This window comes from Arachis ipaensis, chromosome B08, assembly GCF_000816755.2.
Source record: "Arachis ipaensis cultivar K30076 chromosome B08, Araip1.1, whole genome shotgun sequence".
NCBI classification, from domain to species: Eukaryota; Viridiplantae; Streptophyta; class Magnoliopsida; order Fabales; family Fabaceae; genus Arachis; species Arachis ipaensis.
The window spans coordinates 7,492,522-7,506,776 of record NC_029792.2 but is presented as its reverse complement, the minus strand read 5'-3'; positions in this window follow the sequence as shown (position 1 = coordinate 7,506,776).

Below are 14,255 nucleotides of genomic sequence, written 5' to 3'. Positions count from 1 at the left end.
CCACTTTGATTTTTAAAGAAAAAAATTTTAATTCAATTACAATTAAATTAATATCATATATGTTTTGGTTGTGAAATTAGTAATATATAATTAATAAAATGGATTAATAATAATATATCAGAAAAATACGGTGAATAAAGAAAGAAGAGAGATAGAGAAAGTGCTAAGGGATAACAAAAAAGCGCCTTAATTTTAGAAAAAAAAATTATTTCAATTATAATGAAAAAGTATCATATGAAATATTTTAGTAATAAACTTTTAAAATTTTGGCATATTGACTAAAAGACCAAAACAAATAAAGTGAGTAGAGGAAGGAAAATGAACTCCTTAGTTTTGGAGAAAAATTATATTATTTTAATTGCAACGAGATAAAGTGTAATGTTATACATTGAGTAAATAGTCAAATTAGTCTCTAAAAAATTACTTGATCTCTAAATTAATTTTCGAAAGATTAAATTAATCAAAATTGTCCTCAAAAAAATTTAAAATTAATCACGTTAGTCCTTTTATCTATTCTGTCATTAACCACGTTAAATTTTACTAAGGTGACACGTTAGCTTGACAGTCCTACCCGAACTTGGATCCTACCCGCATCAAACCAAACCCAAACCCAGCAAGGAATAGGATTTCCTTCGTCCCATGTTCAACAGCTTCTTTGTCTTCTACTTGAAGCTCCACTATGCCGCAGCCCCTGCAAGGTGTTCCACGTCGCCGCCAGTCCCTGCACGTTCCTCTACCACAACGCCGCCGGTCCTTGCGCGCAGTTTCTCTCTGTCGTGATTAGGTAGCTGCTGCTTCGCTGAACACCCTCCGCCCAATGTCACAGAGATCGCCGTTGTTGCGCCGTCCAACTCCTCTTCATCCTCTTCTTTAGTTACCGCCGTTGGCTTCTGGTGGAACGTAGTCTCTTCTTCCGCTGCAACTTGCACCGATCTGCTCTGCTTGTGTCGGTCTTCCTCTGTACTCTTCCATGGACGCTGCCAAGATAGAACAAAGACCATTCCTGGACCTCCAACTTTTATCGGCTAACAATGTGTGTGTTGTATGCACATGTAACTTTTACCGGCTAACAATGTGTGTGTTGTATGCGCATGTAACAGTGTGGGTTGGTTTTTGATTTTTTATTATCTTGTTTGTTATTGCCGAATTTCTTTCCCAAAAAATATTGTATTTATTTATATTCGTGCAACAAATTAAATTGAATCCGATCGAATCTTGTCAGATCAAAGGCACACCGCCATTAAGTTAATAAATTTACAAACTTACCGTTCATTGTTGTTGAACAAAATCCTCGCTCACCGAAAAATTCTCAAGGATCAAGAACAGCAACAACAAGAACAATAGAAAATTTTCTTGTGGTTTTTGGGAAGTGATACGTTACTTGTATCCTCGGTCGCCCGAAATGCTCGGCACACAAATATCCGAGGCTGACGTCGCATTAAACAAGCTCGGAACAAAAGCAGATAAGCTCGGCCTCACCCATTCGAATAAAAAGACACGTGCATCATAAAGCTCGGTCCCGTATCAGCCGTCCGAAAATCTCGGCACGTGATCAGGACCGAAGCAGCATCACCTAATTGAAAATAAGAAACGTGCTCAGCAGATTTATAGCACCATAACAGAATATCCTAACCAATCTATAAACTAGGACTCACCCACCAACGGGTGAAAACGGACTCCTATAAAACCTAGCTGATATACTCAGCTAGGTCTCAGGTTCCACTATCAGTTTTCATATTTACTTATTCACTCTCACTTAATTACTCTCTCTCTTTTCTGAGACTATTACTAACTTGAGCGTCGGAGTATCTTTTGCAGGTATTCCCGCCGCGGTGTTCAATCCAGGCCGACGTATAGCTCTTCCTCTCCGACAGTTGTTTGCTCGGAGTCGCTAAAGCTCGGCCACCCAGTGCTAGGACGAAACACTTGGCGCCCACCGTGGGGCCGGAATATCTCTGACCTCACCATTCATTTTATTTAGTATCTTACCTTATTTTGCAAGATTCCCTATCCTCGAACATGGCTGACAATGGGAACCCCCAACCCACATAGGCAGAGCTCTTAGCTCAAATCGCCGAACTCCAGGCGGAGGTGCGGAAGATAGCTGAACTGTCCACACAGAACAATGGAAAGCAAGAAGGAGAAAGCTCTAAAAGCTCGGCGCAGGGCAATACGGATCCCATAAACATCACTCCACCAAAGGAAAAGATCACCCTCGAGAACCCCTTTTCTGACAAGATCACTAAGTTCCAGATGCCGAAAAACTTTGTATTACCTACAGCACTGGAACCATACAAGGGGTTCGGTGACCCCCGAGCTCATGTCAAAAAGTTTCAATCCATGATTTTTTTAACGGCGCTAACAACGAGTCCGTGCTTTGTCGAGCTTTTCCTGAGAGATGAGGAAAGGACTTTCAGATCGCCAGGCAACAGGGACACAAAAAAACCTCCTGAGCCCGCGTCAAAGTACAACACATACACCAGATTTAACACCAGAAGAGAGAACATCATCAGAGAGATCCTCAACGCCAGAATCATAAAACCACCAGCCCGAGCAGGGAACTACCAGGATCAACGATTTGTGGACAAGACAAAACATTGTGCCTTCCACCGAAAGTTCGGTCATACCACAGATGACTGCATCGTTGCGAAGGACCTCCTGGAAAGACTAGCACGCCAAGGTCTCCTGGACAAATACATTGAGACCCGGAAGGGCAGAGGAGGAAACTCGGACAGGGCAGAGCATAAGCAAGCAACGGCTGACGACAAAAAAGAGAGGACGACTCCTGATCCACCAAGAGGAGTCATCAACCACATATCAGGAGGATTCGCAGGCGGAGGAGAAACAAGCTCGGCCAGGAAGCGGAGCTATAGAACAATGCTGGCAATCGAAGGAACCATACAACCAAAGAAGGACAAAGAACCAGACGTCACAATATCCTTCAACCAAACAGACTTCAAATTGGCAAGCCCTAACCTCGACGATCCCGTGGTAATTTCCATCCAGGTCGGAGAGCTGTTGGTAAGAAAAACATTGTTAGATCCAGGTAGTAGTGCTGACATTTTATTTTACTCTACTTTTACAAAAATGAAATTATCAGAGAAATTGATACAACCCTCCTCTGGAGAGCTAATTGGGTTCTCCGGAGAGAGAGTCCCCATCATGGGGCATATATGGCTAAAGACCACAATGGGAGAGATCCCTACGTCAAAATCAATTGATATTCAATATCTAATAGTAAACTGTTACAGCCCTTATAATATTATACTTGGGAGACCCGCACTGAACATATTCAGGGCAGTGGTGTCCACATTACACCTGTGTGTCAAGTTTCCAGTGCAGGAAAACAAGATCGCTACGGTGTACGCCGACCATCAAGAAGCTCGGCAGTGTTACAACGCTGGCCTAAAACCAGTCCAAACAGAACAGGAAGCTCGGCCCCAGGTTCAAGCAATCCACATGACGGCCAACTCAGCAACACTAGCCGATCTAGACCCAAGGGAAGACCTCGGCGAAAGACCTCGGCCAATGGACGATCTTCAACAAATAACACTAACAGCAGACGACAAACCATGCACATATGTCGGAGAGGCATTAGAAGGGACAGACCGAGCAAGACTCATCCACATACTGCGTCAGAACGCCGACCTTTTTGCATGGACACCAGATGACATGCCCGGAATCAACCCAGAAGTCATCTGCCATAAGCTAGCAATTGACAAAACAATCCGACCAGTTGCACAGAAGAAAAGGAACCTCGGAGAAGAGAAAAAACAAGCAGCACTCGAAGAAACCCAGAAGCTCCTCAATGCAGGTTTCATCAGAGAGATTCGCTTCACCACATGGTTGTCCAACGTGGTAATGGTAAGGAAGAGCTCAGGTAAATGGCGCATGTGCGTCGACTTTACAAACTTAAATAAAGCTTGCCCTAAAGATGCATATCCACTGCCTTGCATTGATAAATTAGTTGATAACGCCTCTGGTTTCAAAGCTTTGAGTTTTATGGATGCATACTCTGGCTATAACCAGATTCTAATGCATCCAGAAGACCAAAGCAAAACAGCTTTTATAACAGAACATGGGAATTTTTGTTACAAGGTAATGCCCTTTGGCCTAAAGAATGCAGGGGCAACATATCAAAGGCTAATGGACAAGGTATTCCAACAACAGATAGGCCGCAATATGGAGGTCTACGTAGATGACATGGTAGCAAAAACACCTATGCAGGGGTCACACTGTGACGACCTAGTAGAAATCTTCAGACAACTCCGAGCATATAACATGAGACTCAATCCAGACAAATGTGCGTTCGGAGTACAAGGAGGGAAGTTCCTGGGATTCATGTTAACATCTCGAGGCATCGAGGCCAACCCAGAAAAGTGCAGGGCCGTGCTGAACATGACAAGCCCAAAAACGGTAAAGGAAGTCCAGCAACTTGCAGGACGAATAGCTGCCCTGTCACGTTTCCTACCTGCAGTGGCAAACCGATTTTATCACTTTTTCCAGACATTCTCTAAAGGCAGGAAGTTCAACTGGACAGACGAATGCGAAAACGCTTTTACCGAACTTAAACAACACTTAACATCACCACCAATCCTCCAAAGACCAGAGACAGGTAACCCACTGTATTTATACCTATCAGTATCTAACCATGCTATAAGCTCGGTTTTAGTAACAGAAACAGGAAGAAAGCAAAGCCCAGTATACTTCATCAGTAGGGTGCTACAACCAACAGAAACAAGGTACCCGAAGATAGAACAACTGGCGCTAGCACTAGTCACCACAGCAAGAAGACTGCGGCACTATTTTCAGAGCCACACAATCATAGTACGAACGGACCAACCGCTAAGGCAGATATTGACCAGACCCGAGCTCGCCGGCAGGTTGATAAAGTGGTCGGTCAAGCTCTCCGAGTTCGACATCCAGTACGACTCAAGGAAAACACTGAAGTCACAGGTGCTAGCCGACTTTATATCGGAGATGACTAATGATACACATAATACAGAGGTCAGTTGGAGCATACATGTAGATGGAGCGTCAAACAAAGAAGGCAGTGGGGCAGGGATACTACTAAAAGAAGGAGACAAAGTGGTGGCCGAGCAGTCACTACAGTTCCGCTTCAACGCAAGCAACAATCAGGCAGAGTATGAGGCCCTACTTGCTGGACTAAAGCTCGCCCTACAACTACAAATACCTCGAATAACAGCCTACTGCGACTCTTCCTTAGTGGTACATCAAATAAAGGGCGAATTTCAGGTAAAAGATCCTTTGTTAGAGAAATATTGGCTCATAACAAAGGATCTAATTTCAAAATTTAAAGAATTTGATATTATCCATGTAAACCGAGAACAAAACACCAGGGCCGATATGTTATCTAAGTTAGCCACAACACGGTAAGCCGAAAACACATCGGCACTGTCCCAGCTAACACTTGACAAACCAAGTTTTGAGCAAGAAACAATTTTAAGTATTACACAGGTCCCAGATTGGCGAACACCTTTTTTCGATTACATCAATACAGGCACCACTCCAAAAGGTGAGCCGAACTTGCCGCTCTTCAGAAGAAGAGCACAGAAAAAGTGCGATCCTTTATATGGAAAAATATCATATGCAGATACGGTATCCCACGAGAGATAATCTCGGATAACGGGAGACAATTTACAGATCATAAGCTCACCACTTTTCTGACAAATTTTAACATCAAACATCACTTCAGCTCAGTAGAGCACCCGCAAACTAACGGACAAGTTGAATCAGCTAACAGAATTATCTTGCAGGGATTAAAGAAAAAACTCAGCGAAGCTAAAGGGGAGTGGGCCGACCTCATTCCAGAAATTCTATGGAGTTACAACACCAGCATCCAAACTGCCACAGGGGAAACTCCCTTCAAATTGGTATATGGCGCAGAAGCGCTCATTCCAGTAGAGGTCAGCGTCCCAACGTTAAGGACCGAGCTCTATAATCAACCAAACAATCAACAAGCTCGGTCAGCTGAACTGGACCTCGTAGAAGAAGACAAAGACATCTCCGCCATAAAGCAGCGAGCCAGAAAACGATATCTAGAGCAAAGACACCACAAAAGAGTAGTCCACAGGTCTTTCAACAATGGAGACCTTGTACTCAGACGAACAGAAGATGCACGGAAACCACCAGCACATGGCAAATTAGCGGCAAATTGGGAAGGTCCCTTCCGAGTTCTCCAAAACCTCGGAAAAGGGGGCTTACAAATTAGAAACCCTTAGAGGAGAGCAACTCCCGGGAACATGGAACGTCTCCTCTCTAAGGGAATATCAATCGTGACATAGCCTGTGTAATAAGCGAATGATGGTACTCTTTTTTCCTCCGACGGTTTTTTCCCAAAACACAAGGGTTTTACTCGGAAAGGGTTTTAACGAGGCCGGACGCAACAAATCATTGTACCCATACAACTTAATGTTCTCATTTTGACAGTTAGCATACATTTCAGTTAGAAAACACTTCAAACTATCCGAGCATAATCCTCAGAACCCTAAACATCGCGAGCCGAGCATATTCCTCGGAAAACTACCAGCATAAGAATAAGTCAAAGTTTATCTAATTAAACTGATCCGAGCTTCATACTCGGAAAACAACATGCGCATGCCGAGCATACTGCTCGGAGGAAGTACAAACAAGCAATATCATGAAGTCACTTAAACAAATCCTAACGCGCTTCCATTCAAAAATACAAGTTCTACATTAGAACATATACTCTCATTTCCAACAAGTTCACTTAAACAGAGAATGGCTTTGGCCATCTTCGATACATATATACGATTACTTCCAACACACAATCATACGTTTATCCAAAAAATCAAATTTTATAAGATAAGTCATCATCAAGCCGAGCTATATGCTCGGAAAACAAAAGTATCACAACCAAGTTATACACTTGGTACCCAAAACATTACCGCCAAATATTCAAAAAACAAAGTTCAAGATAGACAGCCACAAAGTTCAAAAGAGGCTACAAATGTACAAAATAATCAAATACTAAAGGCCTAGTCTGCCTTATCGCCAATACTAGACTCCCCGCTATCATCTGAAGCAGCAGCACCATCATCCACAAGCTGCCCATTCACAACCACTTTAGTTGCATCAAGCATGTCCGCATCTGATCCAAGAAACAACACCCGCACTTGAGAAACAGCGCACTCAAAGCCTTGTGCATATGACTCATAAACCTCAGTCTGCAACTCCTTCACCCTTGACCCCAAGCGATCATTGTCAGCCTGAACAGTCTTCATCTCCTCCGCACAAGACAGGTGAAGACGTTTTTCCTCAGCAAGCTCGGACTCCTTCAACTTTAACGAGGAAGACAATTCTGTAATAGCTTTCTCCTTTTTCTCTAAAGCTGAAGACAACTCAGCAACATCCAGAGCAGACTTGTGTTCTCTCTCAAAAACTAGCTCTTGAGCACGACCAACAGCTACCATACGTGCACCAATCACCTAGAACAAAAACGAAGAACATCAAACACAATATAACAAACGCACATCAAGACAAAATAAAACCCTCACCTGCATAAAACGGCTCACTCCTACATGGCCGACATCCTCGACCATCTTCATAGCATCCGGGAAGCAACAAAGCTCATCAGCCATGACAGAAAAAGGATACAATTTTCCCCATAATGAACGACAATGAACATCTTCCGAATAGCCATGCAGTCTTTTTTGAGACTCATAAGCAGACTCCACTCGCTGAAGCTCCACAGAAGACTCCCCTTCCTTCAGGAAAGCCTCAGCAATTTTTTCTTTCGCAAAACCCCTCTTTCGTTTAGACTTAAGAGCAGCCTCGGGCTGAATCACAAGGCCTTTATCAGCATTGGTAGCCGAGCTCTCCTTCTCAGCCTTCTTCCGCTGATTGAAGAATGACTTCAAACCAGCAGTAGTAATCGTAGGCACCTTCTCACCTGCACCAAAAAGCCAACAAGGTAAGAACAGACAAGGACAAAACAACAAACTAAGCAAAAAATAACTAATTTACCTAGATATCTCAGAACTGCCTCTCTATCAGAATCCCATTTTAACAATTCGGACACAGATAGCAACCCCTTTGGGCCCAACTTCTCAAACAGAAACTCCATCACAAGTTGATCATCAACCGACCTATCATCCACGTCTAAAGCTTGCACAGGCTCGGAACACCAAGACAAAGGAAACTTCTCAACAAGAAACTCATTTAAATAAAAAGGAAACTCCTCGGGTACACTCCTCACTTTAACATACATGGTTTTAAAGTCCTTAAAAAAAGACTTGTAGAGGCCAAAAATAGCGCGACGAGGGTAACTACTTAGATTAACCCAGAGACCTCGGTTAACCCCTTTAGCTTGAAACAAGGAGAAAAACAACCGAAGAGAGGGCGGCTGCTCAAGGAATTCCATCAACACCTCAAAAGCCCTAACGAACCCCCAGGAGTTTGGGTGAAGTTGACTCGGAGCACAATTCAACCAATAAAGCACACCACATTCAAAATCAGTAAAAGGGACCCTAACTCCCAATTCAGTAAAAAGGCAGCTATACATATAAAAGTAAGCCCAATCATCACGAGAATGAAAAACCCGGTCATCAACACCACAGAGAAGTATCTCTATCCTTATATCACTACCACTCCTAACCCAAACATTCGAACCCAGCATATCAACAGACTCTTTATCACTGAACTGAGACACATACTCCTTAACCCTAGAATCAACCCAACCATATAAACCCCCCTCACCCTCATTAGACATTTTACCTTCCATAAGAACAGGGAGCAGAAAATCAAAAGTAAGAGAAGAAGAGAGAAGCAGCAAGAAAATGAATCAACACTCACCTTTCTTACTCATTTTCTCCGAAAACGCAGAAGCACCCAGCACAAAAAGGAAAAATATTAGGGAAGGGGAGCACGTTTATTACATAGTGGAAAGGCAGTTACATATGAAATGTTTCCCTCTGATCTACACCCTTAGAAAGCCCACGATCAACGCTCAGCAGATCAAACGGTCAGGGGGTCCTCGAAACTTACAATGCAATCAAATCAATCATTCATTACCGCACGAAGAACAACGCAGGCAATAAATGCCACAAACCATTTCAAAACACCAATGCGCCAAAACTAAGACAAGCTCGGGGGCTGTAAGGAGCACACATAATAAACAAAGCAACCGAGGATTTTCGCCATCCGAAGTATACAAAGCTCGCCTTAGTCTTGTCCAAACCAAGGCAAGCTTGGGGGCTATGATACGTTACCTGTATCCTCGGTCCCCCGAAATGCTCGGCACACAAATATCCGAGGCTGACGTCGCATTAAACAAGCTCGGAACAAAAGCAGATAAGCTCGGCCTCACCCATTCGAATAAAAAGACACGTGCATCATAAAGCTCGGTCCCGTATCAGCCGTCCGAAAATCTCGGCACGTGATCAGGACCGAGGCAGCATCACCTAATTGAAAATAAGAAACGTGCTCAGCAGATTTATAGCACCATAACAGAATATCCTAACCAATCTATAAACTAGGACTCACCCACCAACGGGTGAAAACGGACTCCTATAAAACCTAGCTGATATACTCAGCTAGGTCTCAGGTTCCACTATCAGTTTTCATATTTACTTATTCACTCTCACTTAATTACTCTCTCTCTTTTCTGAGACTATTACTAACTTGAGCGTCGGAGTATCTTTTGCAGGTATTCCCGCCGCGGTGTTCGACCATTGGCCAGCGTGAAGCTCTTCCTCTCAGTTGACGACTCACCCGGAAGTGCTTAAGCTCGGCCTATCCAGTGTTCAGACAAATCAGGAAGCATTGAAAAGAACTGTATATTACTGTTGATATGATGCTATCTACCTATTCCATGAGAAAAAAATAAATTTTGATTGGTGGGTGATTCCATTTTTTAGTGGTTCATATTGCTGGGATCTGGATTAAAGTCTGTCAGAGAGTTTAATTGAAAATGAGTATCATAAAGTCATTGGATTATTAGAAGAGTTACTTCAGGTCTTGACATATTTGAGATAATTGACCATGCGATCATGGTGGCGACTCCTGGTTGCCCCAAGAAATTCAAGTTGAGAAGGGACCGTATTGCTGAGATGCTCTTCTCTTGCAAGCAAACAAGGGTGGATTGTGACAGGGTTGAGCTCTCTGTCCCTGGTGATGGTGTGGTGGTAGTGCCTTGGTGGTGGCGATGATGATAGTGCCTACAAGAATAGTGATTTTCATCACAATTGGGATGATGTTCTTGAGTTTGAAGCTGGTGCAAACAAGATGAGTAAGGTGAATAGCTAAGTGATGATATTGATGATCATGGTAATATGGATATGAATAAGATCCTTAGCAATTATAAGTTGGTGAAGTTGAGGCATTGATTGATGAAATGGAAGAACAGTCAAATGCAGTATTGTTTTAATCATTGAGGAGGCTGCAATTGATGAAGGCATCAGCTGTTGGAACTGGCATGGAGGCTGAAATGCGTAGAGGAGATAGAGAGTATGTGACGCCAGGCCAGGTGATATTATTTCATAACGATCGTACTCTTAGTGTACTCTTGGTCTATATATTGGTAAGAATCTTGTAATCATTGATGAAAAATATGAATAACAAAAATAATTTTTCGTTTCTTTCCTAAACTCTTTGTACCGTAGAAACACTTTCTATTCTTCTTTCTATTCTTCACCGGAAAAGATTTCTCTTTCTTGAGATGATCTTTCGATTTTTCTTCATCCTTCACGTGTTCATCCTTCATTGTTCATTCTTTAAATGATCTTCGGTGCGTGCAAAAATTGAATTAAACCTCAACATGAGTCGATCTTTTCAATTTATCGGCGGAATAGGCGAACTTGTTGGCAATAGTGGCTTGAACCGACGCCTAGGAAACAACACGTGACACTGAAAAAAGAATCCAAAACCCAAATCCAAGAAAAAAAAAAATAACCCGACGAAAGAGAAAAATTAAAATTTTTGTACAACTGATACGAAAACAAAAAAAGAAAGACAAAAAAACTAACTCCGCACTTTCGATTAGGGTTTCCACGGTTCCGGTGTCGATGACGGGAACCCGAACCCGAAGCCTCCTTTCTATTAGAATATCATAATTAGGGAACAAAATCAGAAAAATATTAAAGATGATTAAAAAAAATTAATGTAATTTATTTTATTAGGATATTATTCCATAACGAGCGTACTCTTAGCGTACTCTTGGCCAAGTGGATTGAATGAATGAATAAATGAGTTTCTTATGTCACTCACAGTTCATTATAATAATGGTAACAAGTTAGAGTTTGACAATTAAAATCATACTCTAAGGGTTAACCAAGAGTTCGAAAGATGGAAGGAATTATACTTTGTTCTTCTGAGATTCTTAGTAAAAATATATTACTTCATACTATCGGGTAGTGTTGCTAGACGCCAACCTTGATTAGTAAATTTAGTAGGACTAATTTACTACCCGCTTAGTATTGAACCTATGGGGTCACACACTAACAAGTGTTCTAATATTTGCTATAGAATTATTTAATTATTATTTTGATTTGATCAAATAAATAATTATATTAATTCAAATAGAATATTATTATATTCTTTGCTAGTACCAAGAATATAATAATAATATGATAATTGAGAATATTAAATGAGATTTGAGAATAATAAGTTATTCTATTTTTTAATTTGGATGAGATCCTAAGTGATTCTGTTTCAAATTGAGTTATGATATGATTTATAAATTTGATGGATTCAGATTTAGAATTTCAAAATATGATTTAAATTTGAATTGAGATTCAAATTTAAAATTAATAACAAATCTCATAATATATATATACATGCCAAGAGTAGAAGAAAGGTGAGAGAATAACAAGGGTTTTATTCCTTTACCTCTCTACACACGTAAACTTATGTGAGCCTGATTCTTGGAGAAGAATTTTATGGCGTGCAAAGAGTTGCAAGAGGTTTCTCAATTTAGATCAGACATTCATTGGTCAAAGAGTTGACAGCGTTGATCTCGGTGTGGATACGCATAGCGCCTTCGTACCATTGAAGGAGAAAAAGATTTTTTACTAGCGTACTCAGGTATTTAGATCTAATCTATACATATATTACATTATTGTAATAAAATTTAAGTACAAAATAGATATTTAAGATTACCTTCTTTTCTAGCTACGTGTTATGAACACATGGTAATCCTTCAGCTGAGATGCTCTTCTCTTCCAAGCAAATAAGGTGCGTGGGTTGTGACAGGATTAAGCTCTCTGTCCCTGGTGATGGTCCTGATGGTGGTGCTCATGGTGGTGGTGATGATGATGGTACCTACAAGAGTAGTGATTTTCATCGCAATTAGGATGATGTTCTTAAATTTGAAGTGGGATAAGTAAGGAGAGTAAGGTGAATAGCTTAAGGGATGATATTGATGATCATGGTGATATGGATATGAATAGGATCCTTAGCAATTATAAGTTGGTGAAGTTGAGGCATTAACTGATGAAATAGAAGAACAGTTAGATGCAGTATTGTGTTTTAATCATTGAGGAGGTGCAATTGATGAAGGCATCAACTATTGGAACTGGCATGGAGGCTGCTGAAATGCGTAGAGGAGAAAGAGAGTATGTGACGCCAGGTCAGGTGATATTATTCCATAATGAGCCGTATTCTTAGCGTACTCTTAGTCTATATATTAGTAATAACACTTCTTTCCTAAACTCTTTGTACCATAGTAACACTTTCTATTCTTCTTCCTATTCTTCACCGGAGAAGATTTCTCTTTCTTGAGATGATCTTTCGATTTTTCTTCATCCTTCACGTGTTCATCCTTTATGTGTTCATAGTAACACTTTCTATTCTTCTTTCTATTCTTCACCGAAGAAGATTTCTCTTTCTTGAGATGATCTTTCGATTTTTCTTCATCCTTCACGTGTTCATCCTTTATGTGTTCATTCTTCAGATGATCTTTGGTGCGTGCAAAAATTGAATTGAACCTCAACATGAGTCGATCTTTCCAATTCATCGGCGCAATAGGCGAACTTGTTGGTAATGGTGGCTTTTATACAACTGATATGAAAACAAAAAAGACAAAAAAAAAAAACTAAGTCAGCACTTTCGATTAGAGTTTCCATGGTTCCGGTGTCGGTGAGGGGAACCCGAACCCAAAGTCCCTTTCTATTAGAATATCATAATTAAGGAACAAAATCAGAAAAATATCAAAGATGATTAGAAAAAAATCAATGTAATTTATTTTATTAGAATATTATTCCATAACGAGCGTAGTCTTAGCGTACTCTTGGTCTATATATTGGTAAAAACATTGTAATCACTAATGAAAAATAAGATAACAAAAATAATTTTTCGTTCATTTCCTAAACTCTCTGTACTATGGTAACACTTTCTATTCTAATTAACATCGTTAGTGACAGAATGATTAATTTAATCGTTCGGGGATTAATTTGGAGATTGAGTGATCTTTTAAGGATCAATTTGACTATTTACTCGTTATATATTTTGATTATCAAATTAATAATATATAATATATTTTAATTTTACTTGTAATGAAAAAATAATATATAATATATTTTAATTACAATAAAAAATATCATGTAATATATTTTAGTTGAAATTAATAATATACAATCGTAATAAGAGTATGTTTAAATTCGTTAGATATGTTAAGAGTGTGATTAGTATAGGATATATAGGGTTTTTTAATGTGGTGATTGTAAATAGGGTAATATAGTTTTTTTTAAGTAAAGATAGGAAATTTGAATTCATAATCTCTAATATGAAAAAATTATGTCATTTAAGCTATAGTTCGTTGGCATGTTGTGTTTTAATTTGTTTCTGTATAATTTATTCGGTGTTCCTCATCACATATTATTAAATTCGTCAAAAGATTTTCTTTCCAGAAACAATAAAAAATATTTAATTTGGACTAAAACAAAAAAGATAATAAATTAACTATTAGATTTTTTTTAAAAAATTATTTACATAAAAAAATATATCACATTCATCAAAATATATATATATATATATATATATATATAACAAACTCTTAAAATTTATATATAACAAACTCTTAAAATTTTTATAAAAAAAATAATTAATTTATATTCGTACAATATATAAAATAATTACTATATTATTATTATATTATATATTAAGATTCACTAATTTAATTTTTTTATTTTTAATATAATAATTAGAAATAAATAAAATTTTTATAACTAAATGTAGTGTAACAAAATATATATAATATTAATTAGTTCTTAAAAAAT